The sequence below is a fragment of the Somniosus microcephalus genome, chromosome 22, assembly GCF_052327205.1.
Source record: "Somniosus microcephalus isolate GS21.2 chromosome 22, FLI_Smic_1.0, whole genome shotgun sequence".
Classification (NCBI taxonomy): Eukaryota; Metazoa; Chordata; class Chondrichthyes; order Squaliformes; family Somniosidae; genus Somniosus; species Somniosus microcephalus.
In genome coordinates this window covers 570807-588050 of record NC_141008.1, presented here as the reverse complement: position 1 = coordinate 588050, position 17244 = coordinate 570807, and the positions used below count along the sequence as shown (strand labels likewise).

General features: G+C 46.7%; 1 pseudogene; it reads right to left on the bottom strand.

Annotated features, from left to right (window-relative positions):
* LOC147101966 (uncharacterized) overlaps positions 1-16385 on the bottom strand; it is a 34342-nt pseudogene extending 17957 nt beyond the window's left edge.
* Positions 16386-17244: the final 859 nt, after the last annotated feature.

Genomic DNA, 17244 nt, shown 5'->3' with positions numbered 1-17244 from the left:
ACCTGCAGAGGCCTCACGTCCCGGCAGAGCTAATGAGCTCTGAGTATGTTTTTATTCGGCAGGACGCTCACAGAAGCCTATTAAAACAACCTTATGCTGGACCGTTTCGTGTCATCTCATCGGGTGAAAATTTTTTCACGTGGACTTCGGTGGCAAACAAGATAGCATCTCTATCGACCTACTTAAACCGACCCATCTCGATCAGAGTGAACCAGTCGTTGCTGCTCAACCGCCTCGCCGTGGTCGACCTCCGTTGACCGCCGGACCAGCTCGTCACCAGCCTGCCAGTGAACCGCCTCTATCGGTTTCCACGTCGCCGACACTAGGACCTGTTGTTTCTTCTAAGCCTGTCGTGCCGCTGCAGACGAAGCCAAGAACCGACTTATCCTTCAACGCTCCATTCCCGCTGCCTGAGTTTCGCCATCTCTCGACCAGGTTTAACAAGCCTCCTGTTCGTTTGACACTGTCTGTTAAAGAGCATTCTGTTGGGGCACCTGTGGCGCAGCCACTAAGAGACTCAGAACATTTAAGAATAATCTCTTTAACTGCATTGTAGTGCAGCCACGTACTGCACCTTTAAACTGTTTGTTAACTATACTGTATGTACCTTCTTATACTCTGCGCGATGACGTCATGACTCCGATCACGTGACCGCCAGTGGCGCGAAGAACACGATGACGTCATGAAGTCGATTTCCAGAACCTTCCAGCAGTCTTCGAGTGCCTCGCAGCCTGAACAGACCTGTATACATCTTCTCCTGCAATTTACTAGTTAACTTCGTTGTTATTAAACTTTGTTGTTTTGATTTACTGAGTCGAACTGCAATTATTCAAATAGGAACTACCGTTCCTACAATAGTATATTTTCCCCGTCTTAATTGATCCATTTGTCCTCCTTTGCTGAATCCTAAGCTGCACCCGATCCTCAGGTTTACTGCTTTTCCTGGCCAATTTATATGTCTGCTCCTTGGATCTTATGCTCTCCCTAATTTCCCTTGTTAGCCAGGGTTGAGCAAACTTTCCTGTTTTATTTTTATGCCGAACAGGAAAGAACAATTTCTGTAGTTCATCGATGTGATCTTTAAATGTTTGGCATTGCCTATCCACTGTCAACCCTTTAGGTAACATTCCCGAATCCATCCTATCCAACTCGCACCTCACCCCGTCGTAGTTTCCTTGATTAAAATTCAGGATCCTAGTCTCTGAGTCAACTACTTCACTCTCCATCTTAATGAAGAATTCTACCATATTGGGCCAGAAATTCGGGTCTCCACGGGGGAGTACATATGGGGTGCTCACCCATAGGCCCAACGGAAGTACCGGTTTCGTGCATGCAATGAGCATGCGTGGTAAACCAGAACTTCCGTTCCCTTTGAGGAAGGGGTTCAGAGGTCGAAAGCGTACGCTGGAAATGCATCGCTTGCGCATGGAACTTAAGAATTTTTTCCAGATTTCTCCGGGATGGTAAGTCTCTAGGAGTTACACATGTAAAAAACAAGTGCAAGGGCTGCTTTTAACAAGGTAAGTGGTGGAATAATTTAAATTCAATAAATTTTTCCACAGATTTATTAATTTTTAAATACATTAAAGAAAGATTAATTTATTTTTAGCCCCGTTAGAAAATGTAATTAATTTTTTATTTTATTTATATTATTGTTTTAAATAGTTATTTTATATAATTTACAGTTATTTTAAAAATGTGATTTTTAAAAAATTATTTGAAGTTTCAGTGATGTTTTGATGCTTATAGTATTTTTAGTTTTGACAGCACTTCCTTTCAATTTTATGAATGGGCATTTCACTGCTACCACAGGCTCTCCATGGCCCACGTGATCCCAGTGGACGCATCGAGCTAACTGCGCCCATGGGATACGCAAGCACTGCGCGCCAGCAGCTGGAGGAGGCCCAGGATTGGAATCACACGCGGGCCGACAGCTCAATGGCCAGCGTGCTACGTAATTGCTGGTCGGAGGTTTGCACCCACAGGAAGCCCCGGCCCGAATTTCTGGGCAAATATTATGTTTGCTGTTCTCCAAGGGACCTCTTTCTCATTACTTAATACCCAGTCTAAGATGGCCTGATCTCCAGTTGCTTCCTTGACATATTGGTCATGGAAACCATCCCACATACTCTATGGGGTCCTCCTCCACACTATTGTTCCTAATTTGTTAGATCAAACTATACGCAGATTAAAGTCACCCATGATATCTACAGTGCCCTTATTGCACGCCTCTCTAATATCTTGTTTTATGCCATTGCCAACATCACCACTATTGTTTGGGGGTCTGTATACAATACCCACTAACGTTTTCTGCCCCATGGTATTTCTCAGCTCTGCCCATACAGATTCCAAATCATCCAAGCTAATATGCTTCCTTTCTATTGTGTTAAACTCCTCTTTAGCCATCAATGATACCCCACCTATTTTTCCGCTCTGCCTGCCCTTCCTGTATATTGAATGCCCCTAGATTTTGAGTTCCCAACGTTGGTCACTTCGGAGCCTTGTCTCCGTAAACACAATCATATCATATCCATTTACATCTATTTGCACAGCTAATTCATCCACTTTATTGTGAATGCACCTTGCATTAAGACACAAAGCCTTCGGGCTTTGTTTTCTTAACACTCTGAGTCCTTTTAGAATTATTTTTAACTTTGGCCCTGCTTGATTTACTCCCTTGATTTATTTGCCTTCTACGATTGCTTTTCCCCTTCCTATCTTTTAATTCTATCCTTGTTTACCGCTTCTCTCTCTCCCTGCACAGGTAACCAACACCCTACCAATTTAGTTTAAACCCTCCCCAAAAGCATTTGCAAACACTCCCCCTAGGACATCGGTCCCAGTCCTGCCCAGGTGCAAACCATCCAGTTTGTACTATTCCCAAATCCCCCAGAACCGGATACAATATCCCAGGAATTTGAATCCCTCCCCCATGCACCATTCCTTTAGTCACGTATTCATCTGAAATGTCTTTCTATTTCTACTCTGACTAGCATGCGGCACTGGTAGCAATCCTGAGATTACTACCTTTGAGGTCCTTTTTTAAATTTACCTCCTAACGACCTATATTCAACTTTTAGAACCTCGTCCCGGTTTTTACCTATATCGTTGGTACCTATATGCACCACGACAACTGGCTGTTCACTCTCCCCTTCCAGAATGCCCTGCAGCAGCTCCGAAACATCCTTGACCCTTGCACCAGTGAGGCAACGTACCATCCTGGTGTCTCGTTTGTGGCCGCAGAAATGCCTATCTATTCCCCTTACAATAGAATCCCCATCACAATAGCTTTCCCGCTCTTTTTCCTCCTTTCCTGTGCAGCAGAACCACCCACAGTGCGATGAACTTGGCTGCTGCTGCCTTCCCCAGATAAGCAATCACCCCCACAATATCCAACGTGCTATATCTGTTTCAGAGGGGGATGGCCACAGGGGACTCCTGCACCACCTGCCTGCGTCTACTACTGTGCCTGACGTTTAACCATTCCTTTCCTGCCTGTGCAAACTTTACTAGCGATGTGTCCAAATCACAACAGGTGCTATGCATGACGTCATCAGCTTCGTGGATTGCCAGTGTATATACGTTCTCAGGTCCAGCGCTGCAATGCGGTCTGCCAGTAGCTGCATCTAGATACACTTCCCGCATTCATGGTTGAGTCCCTGATTTCCCACAAAGCACAGGAGGATCATGCCATGGGTCGGAGCTGTGCTGCCATGAATTACCCTTTAATTAACTTAAATTAAATTACATCAAATGAAAGGTCACTAATTACACAACAATTAAATGATATTAATTACTCAAGAGCCCTTGTTTACAAGCACTCCCCGCTACACAACAGAGACCTTAGAATCTATTCACTACCAAAATGAGACCTTCCATATATTATAACCTATTCAATTTAACTGGCAAACTATAGAGTAGTATCAATTTGCTCCTGGCCGTACTCTCAGAATCAGCTGCTTCATCTTGCCCCCATCACTTTTTGAATCGTTACATGGCTCTGTAATGCCGGCACTGGTCTGTGACATTGATAAGCCTCTGAAATAACCCATGAAACTGATTATAAATACTCACCGGCTGCTCCCGACACTGGGCCTATGAAAAACCCACGAAATACAGTATGAATACTCACTGGCTGCTGCAAGCACTGGACCCCTGAAAAAACCCGCGAAACGGAGAATAAATACTCACCAGCTGCTCCCGACACTGGGCATTCTCCACTGACACTAGATGTGCTCATGCCCCTCCTGTCCCAGTATTATCCTTACAATTAAACTAGATGTGACCGTGTTCCTCCTGTCCCAGTGTTATCCCTAAACTTATACCAGATAAAACCGTGCTGCTCCTGTCGAAGTGTTATCCCTGCAATGACACGAGATATGACCGTGCCCCTCCTGTCTCTGTGTTACCCCTACACTGACACTAGATGTGACCGTGCCCCTCCTTTCCCAGTGCTACCCCTAAATCAAATCAAATCAAATCAAATCAACTTTTATTGTCATTGTTAGTGCACAAGTGCAGTACAACGAAATGTAGGCTTGCGGCTCCCGAGAGTGTACATTTAGATTAAGACATTTAAACATTCAACATACATTTGGCTTGTAATACATTAACATAAACATAACCATAATAAAGTGCATTGGCAGATGTGCAGGCTTTAGAGTTTATTTGTGAAGTTCAGTAGGATGACAGCCCTGGGAAAGAAGCTGCTCCTAAATCTGGTCGTACGGGTGCGAATGCATCTGTAGCATCTCTCAGATGGCAGGAGGGTGAACAGACTGTGGCTGGGGTGGGTAGGGTCTTTGATGATGGACCGTGACCTCCGTAGACAGCGTTTCTGGTATATGTGCTCTATTGTCGGTAGCCGTGTGCCGGTTATGCATTTGGCAGTTTTGACTACCCGCTGCAGGGCTTTCTGGTCATAGTAGCTACAGCTGCCATACCATACTGTGATACATTTTGTCAGGATGCTCTATATTGTGCAGCGGTAAAAGTTAGAGAGGATCAGGGGTGACAGGTTACATCCATTCAGCCTCCTTAGGAAATATAGGCGCTGCTGGGCCTTCTTCACCAGAGAGGAGGTATTGAGGGACCAGGAGAGGTCTTCTGTGATGTGGACTCCGAGGAACTTAAAGCTGTCCACCCTTTCCACCACAGCCCCATTGATGTGGATGGGGGTGTGACTTCCGCCTTTAGACTTCCTGAAGTCCACAATGATTTCATTGGTTTTCTTGATGTTAAGGGCCAGGTTGTTATCAGTGCACCACTTCACGAGATGCTGGACCTCCTCCCTGTAGGCTAACTCATCATTGTTGGTGATCTGCCCTACTACCGTGGTATCATCCGCAAACTTGATGATGGTGTGGGAACCATGAACAGCCACACAGTCGTGTGGCTTACACCAGATGAAACCGTGCCGCTCCTATCGAAGTGTTATCCCTAATATTAAACTAGATGTGACCTTGACCATCCTGACCCAGTGTTACCGCCACACTGACACTTGATGTGAACGTGTCCCTCCTGTCCCAGTGTTATCCCAACATTTACACTAGATGTGACCGTGCCCCTCCTGTCAGAGTGGTAGCTCTACACTGACACTAGCTGTGAACATCTCCCCCCGTCTCAGTGAGTGGTGAATCTGTGTAATTCTCTACCACAGAAGCCAGTAGAGGCCAATACATTAAATATATTCAAGAAGGAGTTGCAAATATTTCTTAAGGCTAAAGGCATCAAGGGGTATGGAGAGAAAGCAGGGACAGGGTACTGAATGTGACTGTTCAGCCATGATCTCATTGAATGGTGGAGAAAGCTCCTATCTTCTATGTTGCTTTGTTTCTAGGTTACACTGACACTAGATGTGACTGCGCCCCTCCTGTCCGAGTGTTACACCTACACCAACATGATATTGGTCCGTGCCCCTCCAGTCCCAGCATTACCTGTACGCTGACACTAGATGTGATGGTGCCCCTCCTGTCAGAGTGTTACACCTACACTAACATGATTTTGGTCCGTGCCCCTCCAGTTAGGGCATTACCTATACACTGACTGTGGATGTGACCACGCCCCTCCTGTCCGAGTGTTACACCTACACTAACATGATATTGGTCCGTGCCCCTCCAGTACCAGCATTACCTCTACACTGACACTAGATTTGACCGTGACCCTCCTGTCAGAGTGTTACACCTACACTAACATGATATTGGTTCGTGCCCCTCCAGTCCCAGCATTACCTGTACACTGACACTAGATGTGACCGCGCCCCTCCTGTCCCAGATTTAACACGACACTGAAATTGGATGTACCTTGTCCCTCCTGTCCCAGTGTTAACCCTACACTGACATTGGAGGAACCGCGTTCCTCCTATCCCAGCAGTAACCCTACACTGACCCTAGATCTGACCGTGCTCAACCAGTCCCAGTGTTACTCCTAAACTGACATTACATGTGACCGTGACCCGCCTGTCCCATTGTCAGCCCTACACTAGCATTGGCTGAAACCGTGCCACTCTTGTCCCAATTCTATACCTACACTGACACTGGATTTCACCGTGCCCCTTCTATCCCAGTGTTACCCCTACATGAGACTATATGTGACCGTGCCACTGCTGTCCCAGTGCTACACCTAAAATTACACTAGATGAAACCGTGCCCTTCCTGTCCCAGTGCTACCTCTAAACTGTCACTAGGATAAACCGTGCCCCACCAGTCCCAGTGTTACACCTACACTGACAGTAGATGTGACCGTGTTGGTCCACTCCCAGTGTTACCCCCACATTAACATTAAATGTGACCGTGTGTCTCCTGTGGAAGTTACCCCTAGAATGACACTAGATGTGTCCGTGTCCCTTCTGCCCTAGCATTACCCCTACACTGCCACTAGATGTGACATTGCCACTCCTGTCCCAGTGTTACAGCTACGCTGACAATAGATGTGACCATTTTCCTCCTGGAGCAGTGCTAAACCTACACTGACACTAGATTTGACAACGCCCGGCTGTCCCAGTGTTACACCTACACTGACAGTAGATGTGACCGTGCCTCTCCTTTCCCAGTGTAAACGGCACGCTGACACTAGATGTGACCGTGACCTTCCCACCCAGTGTTAGCCATTCATTGAAACGAGATATGATCGTGATCCTCATGACCAATGTTATCACCACACTGACACTAGATGTGAACGTTTTCCTCCTGTCCCAGTGTTGCCCCTACAGTTTCACAAGATGTGACCGTGTCCCTTCTTTCCCAGTGTGAACACTACACTGACAGTAGATGTGAACGTGGTCCTCCTGTCTCAGTGTTACCCGTACACTGATATGGGATGTACCGTGTTCTTCATGAACCAGTGCTACCCCTACGCTGTCAGTTGAAGTGACCATGCCACTCCTGACCCAGTGTTACCCCTACACTTACAGTAGGTATGACCGTGTCCCTCCTGGCCCAGTGTTACCCCAAAACTGACACTAGATGTGACTGTGTTGCTCCTGTCCCAGTGTTATCCCTACACTGACACTAGATATGACCGTGTCCCTCCTGTCGCAGTGTTATCGCAAAACTGAAACTAGAGGTGGCCGTGTTGCTCCTGTCCCAGTGTTACCCATACAGTGACACAATACGTGACTGCGCCCCTCTGGTCCCAGTGTTACCCCTACAGTGACACGAGCTGCGACCGGGCCCCTCCTGTCCCAGTGTTAAAACTTCACTGACATTAGATGTGATCGTGGCCCAATTGTCCCAGTGTTAAAACTTCACTGACATTAGATGTGCCCGTGTCCCTCCTGTCCCAATTTTATCCATACACTGACAATAGATGTAACCATGACCCTCCTGTCCCAGTATTACCCCTAGGTTGACACTAGATGTGACCGTGACCCTCCTTTCCGAATGTTAGCTCTACACTTACACTAGGTATGACCGTGTTACACCTCTCCCAGTGTTATGCCTACACTGACACTAGATGTAAACGTGTCCCACCTGTCTCTGTGTTATTATTTAACTGACACTAGATGTGACCGTGCCCCTCCTGTTCCAATATTACACCTACACTGACAGTAGATATGACTGTGTCCCACCTGTCCCAGTGTTACACCTACAATGACACTGGATGGGTCCGTGTCCCTCCGGCCCCAACATTAACTGTATATTGACACTATATGTGACCGAGCCCCTCCAGTCCCATTGTTACCCCTACATTGACACTATCTGTGACGGTGCCCCTCCTGTCCCAGTGTTACACCTACACTGACATTAGATGTGACCCTGAACCTCCTGTCACAGTGTTAGCCCTACATTTACACTAGATATGACGGTGTTGCACCTGTCCCAGTGTTATCCCTAGACTGCCACTTGATGTAAATGTGTCCCACCTGTCCCAGTGTTATCCCCTAACTGACACTAGGTCTGACCGTACTGCTCCTGTTCCAGTGTTACCCCTATACTGACACTAGATTTGACAATGACCCACCTGTTCCAGTGTTACCCCTACACTGACAGTATATGAGACCGCGTCGCTCCTGTCCCAGTGCTTCCACTAAACTGACACTAGATATGACAGTGTCCCTCCTGCCCAGTGTTACCCCACACTGCAACTATATGTGAGCATGCCCCTCCTGACCCAGTGTTACCCTAGCACTGACACCATATGTGGCCGCGTCCCTTGTTCCCCAGTGTTACCGCTACACTGACACTAGATGTGACCAGACCACTCCTGTCCCAGTGTTACGTCTACACTGACACTAGATTTGATAAAGCTCCCCTGTCCCAGTGATAACCTACACTGAAAATAGATGTAACCGTGTCCCTCCTGTCCCAGTGTTACACCTACAATTACACTGGATGTGTAGGTGTCCCTCCTGCCCCAATATTAAACCTATATTGACACTATATGTGACCGTGCCCTTCCAGTCCCATTGTTACACCTACACTGGCACTATATGTGACGAGGCCCCTCCTATCCCAGTGTACACTGCAATTTCATTAGATGTGCCCGTGTCCCTCCTGTCCCAGTGTTACACCTACACTGACACTAGATGTGATCGTGAACCTCCTGTCCGAGTGTTACCCCTAAACTGACACTAGATATGTCCATGCCTCTCAGGTCACTGTGTTACACCTAAACTGACACTAGATGTGTCCATGCCTCTCATGTCCCAGTGTTACCACTCTACTGACACTAGATGTGACCTGGCGTCTCATGTCCCAGTGTTACGCTACAATTACATTAGATGTGTCTGTGACACTCCTGTCCCAGTGTTACCCCTACACTGACATAGAAACATAGAAACTTAGAAGATAGGAGCAGGGGTAGGCCATTCGCCCCTTCGAGCCTGCTCCACCATTCAATGAGTTCATGGGTGATCATCCAAATTCAGTACCCTGTCCCTGCCTTCTCCCCATATCCCTTGATCCTTTTATCCTTAAGAAATATATCCAATTGAATATATTTAATGAACTGTTCTCCACCGCCCTCTGTGGCAGGGAATTCCACAGTTTCGCACTCTCTGGGTGAAGAAATTCCTCCTCATTTCAGTCCAAAATGGCTTACCCCTTATCCTTAAACTATGATCGCTGGTTCTCGACTCCCCGGCCATCAGTAGATGTGACCATGCCCCTCCTTTCCCAGTGGAGACAGCACGCTGACACTAGATGTGAGCGTGACCAGCCCGTCCCAGTGTTAGCCTCTCAGTGAAAATAGATATGACCGTGATCCTCATGACCAATGTTATCACTACACTGACAGTAGATGTGACCCTGCTCCTCCTGTCTCAGTGTCACACCTACACTTACACAAGATGTGACCGTGTCCCTTCTTTCCCAGTGTTAACACTATACTGACAGTAGATGTGAATGCGTTCCTCCTGTCTCGGTGTTACGCGTACACTGACATCGGATGTACCGTGTTCCTCCTGAACCAGTGCTACACCTACGCTGTCAGTAGATGTGACCGTGCCCCTCCTGTCCCAGTAGTACACCTACACTGACATAGAAACATAGAAACATAGAAGATAGGAGCAGGAGTAGGACATTCGGCCCTTCGAGCCTGCTCCGCCATTCAATGAAATCATGGCTGATCATTCAAATTCAGTACCCTGTCCCTGCCTTCTCCCAATATCCCTTGATCCCTTTAGCCTTAAGAAATATACCCAATTCTTTCTTGAATATATTTAATGAACTGGCCTTCACTGCCCTCTGTCGCAGGGAATTCCACAGGTTCACCACTCTCTGGGTGAAGAAATTCCTCCTCATTTCATTCCAAAATGGCTTACCCCTTATCCTGAAACTATGATCCCTGGGTCTGGACTCGCCGGCCATCTGTAGATGTGACCGTGCCCCTCCTTTCCCAGGGTAAATGGCACGCTGACACTAGATGTGACAGTGACCATCCCGTCCCAGTGTTAGACTTTCATTGAAATTGGATATGACCGTGATCCTCATGACCAATGTTATCACTACACTGACACTAGATGTGACCCTGCCCCTCCTGTCCCAGTGTTACCCCAACATTTACACATGATGTGACCATGTCCCTTCTTTCCCAGTGTTAACACTTCACTGACAGTAGATGTGAACGTGTTCCTCCTGTCTCAATGTTACCCGTACACTGACATCGGATGTACCGTGTTCCTCCTGAACCAGTGCTACCCCTACGCTGTCATTAGATGTGACCGTGCCCCTCCTGTCCCAGTGTTACACCTACACTGACACTAGACGTGACCATGAACCTTCTGTCCGAGTGTTACCCCTAAACTGACAATAGATGTGTTGATGCCTCTCATATCCCAGTGTTAACCCTTAACTGACACTAGATGTGTCCAAGCCTCTCATGTCCCAGTGTTATCACTAAACTGACACGAGATGTGACCTGGCGTCTCCTGTCCCGGTGTTACTCTACAATTACATTAGATGTGACCGTGCCCCTCCTGTCCCAGTGTTACACCTACACTGAAATAGAAACATAGAAACATAGAAGATAGGAGCAGGAGTAGGCCATTCGCCCCTTCGAGACTGCTCCACCATTCAATGAGTTCATGGGTGATCATCCAAATTCAGTACCCTGTCCCTGCCTTCTCCCCATATCCCTTGATCCTTTTATCCTTAAGAAATATATCCAATTGAATATATTTAATGAACTGGTCTCCACCGCTCTCTGTGGCAGGGAATTCCACAGTTTCACCACTCTCTGGGTGAAGAAATTCCTCCTCATTTCAGTCCAAAATGGCTTACACCTTATCCTTAAACTATGATCCCTGGTTCTGGACTCCCCGGCCATCAGTAGATGTGACCATGCCCCTCCTTTCCCAGTGGGGACGGCATGCTGACACTAGATGTGACCGGGAACCAGTCCGTCCCAGTGTTAGCCTTTCATTGAAAATAGATATGACCATGGTCCTCATTACCAATGTTATAACTACACTGACACTAGATGTGACCCTGCCTCTCCTGTCCCAGTGTTACACCTACACTTACACAAGATGTGACCGTGTCCCTTCTTTCCCAGTGTTAACACTAAACTGACAGTAGATGTGAACGTGTTCCTCCTGTCTCAGTGTTACTCGTACACTGACATCGGATGTAACGTGTTCCTCCTGAATCAGTGCTACCCCTACGTTGTCAGTAGATGTGACCGTGCCCCTCCTGTCCCAGTGTTACCCCTACACTGACACTATATATGACCGTGTCGCTCCTGTTCCAGTTTTACCACAAAACTGACATTTGATGTAACTGTGTTGCTCCTGTCCCAGTGTTACACCTACACTGATACTAGATATTACCGTGTCCCTCCTGTCGCAGTGTTACCCCAAAACTGAAACTAGCGGTGACCGTGTTGCTCCTGTCCCAGTGTTACCCATACAGTGACACAATACGTGACTGCGTCCCTCCTGTCCCAGTGTTACCGCTACAGTGACACGAGATGTGACCGTGTCCTTCCTGTCCTAGTCTTAAAACTACACTGCCATTAGATGTGCTCGTGTCCCTCCTGTCCAGGTGTTAAAACTACACTGCCATTAGCTTTGATCATGCCCCTCCTGTCCCAGTATTACCCCTACGCTGACATTAGATGTGACCTTGACCCTCCTGTCCCAGTGTTAGCCCTAAGCTGACACTAGATATGACCGCGTTACACCTGTCCCAGTGTTACCCCTACACTGACACTATATGTGACCATGCCCCTCCTGTCCCAGTATTACACGTACGCTGACACTAGATGTGACCTTGACTCTCCTGCCCCAGTGTTAGCCCTAAACTTATTCCAGATATGACCGTGTTACATCTGTCCGAGTGTTATCCCTAAACTGCCACTAGATGTAAACGTGTCCTACCTGTCCCAGGGTTATCCCTTAACTGAAAATAGATGTGACCGTGCCCCTCCAGTCCCAGTATTACACATACAATGACACTGGATGTGTCCGTGTCACTCCTGCCCCAACGCTAAGCGTATATTGACAGTATATGTGACTGTGCCTCTCCAGTCCCATTGTTACGCCTACACTGACACTATATGTGCCGGTGCACATCCTATCCCAGTGCACACTGGAATTACATTAGATGTGCCCGTGTCCCTCCTGTCTCAGTGTTACCCCTACACTGACACTTGATGGAGCCATGAACCTCCTGCCCCAGTGTTACCCCTACACTGACGCTAGATGTGACCGTGAACCTCCTGTCCCAGCAGTACCTCTACACTTACAAACGATGTGACTGTGTCCCCTCTTTCCCAGTGTTAACACTACACTGACAGTAGATGGGAACATGTTCGTCCTGTCTCAGTGTTACCCGTTCACTGACATCGGATGTACCGTGTTACTCCTGAACCAGTGTTACCCGTACACTCTCAGTAAATGTGACCGTGCCCCTCCTGTCCCTGTGTTACTTATACACTGACGCTAGATATGACCGTGTCCCTCCTGTCGCAGTGTTACCCCAAAACTGAAACTAGCGGTGACCGTGCTGCTCCTGTCCCAGTTTACCCATACAGTGACACAATATGTGACCGTGTCTCTCCTGTCCCAGTATTACCCCTACATTGACACAAGATCTGACCGTGTCCCTCCTTTCCAGGAGTTACCACTACAGTGACACGAGATGTGACCGAGTTCCTCCTGTCCCAGTGTTAAAACTTCACTAACATTAGATGTGACCGTGTCCCTCCTGTCGCAGCTTTAGCCCTGCACTTACACTAGATATGATCGTGTTACACCTGACCCAGTGTTATCCGTACACTGCCACCAGATGCAAATGTGTCCCACCTGTCCCAGTGTTATCCATTAACTGACACTAGATGTGACCGTGCCACTCCTGTCCCAGTGTTACAACCACACTGCCAATAGAAGTAAACGTGTCCCACCTGTCCCAGTGTTATCCCTTAATTGAAAGTAGATGTGACCGTGCACCTCCAGTCCCAGTGTTACAGGTACAACGACACTGGATGTGCCCCCAATTTAATCGTATATTGACACTATATATGACTGTTCCCCTCTAGTCCCATTGTTTACCCTACACTGACAGTATATGTGACGGTTGCCCCTACAATCCCAATGTACACTGCAATTACATTAGATGTGCCCGTGTCCCTCCTGTCCCAGTGTTACACCTACACTTACACGAGATGTGACCATGAACATCCTGTCCGAGTGTTACCCCTATACTGACAAAAGATGTGACCGTGTTACACCTGTCCCAGTGTTATCCCTACACTGCCACTAGATGTAAACGTGTCCCACCTGTCCCAGCGTTATCCCTTAACTAACACTAGATGTGACCGTGCCCCTACTGTTCAAGTGTTAACCCTACACTGACTCTAGATATGACCGTGTCCCTCCTGTCCCAGTGTTAGCCCTTCACTGACACTAGATGTGACCATGCCCCTCCTCTTCCAGTGTAACCCCTGCACTAACAGTATATGAGACCACGTCCCTTCTGTCCCAGTGTTTCCCCTAAACTAACACTCTATTTGAAAGTGTCCCACCTGCCCACTGTTACCCATACACTGCAACTAGATGTGAGCATGCAACTCCTATTCCAGTGTTACCACTGCACTGGCACTATATGTGAACGTGCCCCTCCTTTCCCAATGTAAACGGCATGCTGACACTAGATGTGTCCATGAACATTCTGTCCCAGTGTTAGCTATTCATTGAAACTAGATATGACCGTGATCCTCATGACCAATGTTATCACTACACCGAGAGTAGATGTGACCGTGCCCCTCCTGTCCCAGTGTTACTGTTGAAACGGATTATTTTGGTCCTCAATCTGGTTCAGTACAAGCACTGAGTCAAATACTGGTGGAGTTCAACAGTTTTTTATTCCGTCATCCCGGGAGACTTACTCTGATATAGCACAGTCCTGACTCCAGAAGAGCCCCGACAGGTTAACAGGTTAAACCAGAGCAAGCAATCTTTCATACGGTGCGCCACATTATTATACTTGCATTTGAGAAGACATTAACACATCGTACAGTCTGCACCAATCCCGAGCTGTACACGTATACATTTAATTTAATTTCCTGGCCTGGCAGTATGAAACAAAGAAGTCACATTTCACTGAATGGTTTATAGTTAAGTAAATATGCTGGTAATGGTTTCACGATCACCTAATCATTATGGCAATGCGTTTGCAATCATGGTAATGTTTTTTCTGATCGCCTATTGTCTGTATAACCTCTGCACTCCGCCCTACACTGTTTCCACCAGCAAGGTGTGACATCTTGGGTGCCAGCCATATTAGCAGCCACAGATCAGTTTAGCTTCTTTTATTTTACTTCCTGCTGCCTTCACAGTTTCTTGAGTTAACATGATCATTTCTTACAATATGCAAGTGACTCAGCGATGTCGACATTTCACCACCATTTTATGCTGACAGGATCCTCCATTTTAGATTTTGTTACCATATTTTTGCATTCTGTATCCTCATTCCCCCCTTTTATCATTCCATGATAACCATCTAAGGTACCCAGTGATTCTGGGCTTCATCCTACTGGTCCATCTCTATCTTATTGAGTCTATTATACTCCTCCTCCATTAATTCCTTCTCAAATTTAATTTCTTCTTCTGATGGTTTCCTTTGTACCAATTGACTTGGAATTACAGTTGCTCCTAATCTATTGCAGCAACACTTAATCGGCGTGAAAACTAGAAAAATGCACATAATTACGGCAAGTACCACCACTAGCCCATGTAGCAGAGTTTGTCCCATTGATCCTAGCCATCCTCCAATGATCCAATCAAACCAGTCATCCCCTGGCTTAGGTTTCTTCTACTGACTTACTGCATCCCGGATATGTTTGACAATGTTGGTTATGTTTTCTGAGCTATCAGGGATATAAGTACAGCACTCACTTCCTATCAAGGCACAGGTTCCTCCTTGTGCTGCAAGGAGGTAATCTAAGGCCATTCGATTCTGGAGGGTTACTGTTCTAATGGCTATCATTTTGGCACTCATGTCTGCTATAGCTTCCTCATTGTCATTGGCAACTATCTCTAGTAGCCTTGCCAGATTCCTTGTTTCATCCATCAAGCTCATTATTCCATAGGGAGGGTTTATTACGCCGAAAAATCGATTAAAAGCTACTAGCTCTCTTTTGGTCACGTGTTTCTTAAATTCGTGGTGTTCCCCAATCTTATTCAAGTGGTGAATAAAAGGTACTGCATAACCTAAGTAACACGAACCCATCCAATCCCGGGGTAACCATGGATAGGCTTGGTGACCACATATAAAATAGGTCCCATTATATGCTTTTAAATTGTCGTCTAATGCCTCACGAATCCTCCATCCCCATCTGATTTCCATTCCTTCCCATGGTCCCCCACTTGTCCTATTGGGGGTTCCGGTATGATCTAATTGGAAGAAACCTTGGCCACAGCCTCTGGTGTGAATACATTTTGTTACATTAACATTTTGGAAACATTTACTGCGTCCTACCTCTGTACCTCCGGGCACACTCTTCGTTAAACATATTGGCCTCCTCGGCCTACCAACTCCTGAAGTATTAGTAAGGACTAAGGCTGGAGGCTGGCTGTTCCGATTATAATTAGGCTGGTACCACCCCTGGAAAGTGGTTAGGTCATAACCTGCCGACTTCCATTTGCCCCTGTCGCCCTCCTGGTTGTATGAATCTTTATAAATGCCGCTGGCATTCTGGCGCATGACCCACTCTGCCATCTCTGTGGCATTGAACGGGATGAGTCTCAAGTGAATCCCTATTTTACTATGGATAGGAATGTGACTGCAAACCCAACAGCTTGTTAAGTTATAGCTTTTGGCGTATTCATATGACATGTGCAGAAAGGTGTTGGTAAGTAATTTACGTTTCTTCCGTGATTTGTCCGTATCGCCTTGAGTCAGGCACAACAGTCCAAAAAGTCCAATAACAACGAGCAGCAACTTCATGGTTTCAGTCTTCAGTGGGCGCTCCGCCTGTGGTGGTGTTTTCTTCTTTGTAGCACTCGGCTCCGACCCTCCTGGGATGCTGTTTTCTCCCAGCTCCGAAACTTGATGCTAAGCAGATGGTCCCCTAGCGGTTGTTAATCTGTGAAATAAAAGGCTTACACACAATCAAAATTAAAACTTAATATATTAAAACTTAAAATTAAAAATTAAAATCGTATAATAAGTATAATAAGAGTAGGATTTCGGCAGGCCAGAACAATCCAAACACAACACCAGACCTCGTAAAAGCTGCAGTCACCTCTATCAAGGCCGAGCACGAGTTCTGTAGTCTCCTACCAATGGCTGATCAATCAAAATAAAATTAATGATTGTTCGTAAAATCTACTATATACTGTACTGATTTACTACTGATTATCTCCCCCCCTTTTGATTGGTTTCTCCAATCAATTTACAGTGGTGGAAATGCACCCATGCGCTTCTTCCCTCGACCTTAGCTGCAGTCGGGGTTGTTAGTAAGACCTGATATGGACCTTCCCACCTTAGATCTAGACTTTTACGAGTCCAGTTCTTAACCATCACATACGAACCTGGTTCAATTTTTAGAGAACCAGATAAGTCAGGAAGTTCACCATATGCAGCACGGACCTGTGAATGCAGCCCGCACAAAACCTTAGTAAGAGCCAAGACACAGGTCGTCATTTCTTCAGTCATATGGTGAAAATGCACCGTTGTAGGAGCATTTTGGTTCCAGGGAGTCTTGATTGGTCTACCATAGATAATCTCAGCAGGTGTAATTCTTGCTTTACCCGCTGGTGTGGTGCGGATCTGAAAGAGAGCCACAGGAAGCAGTTTGAACCAA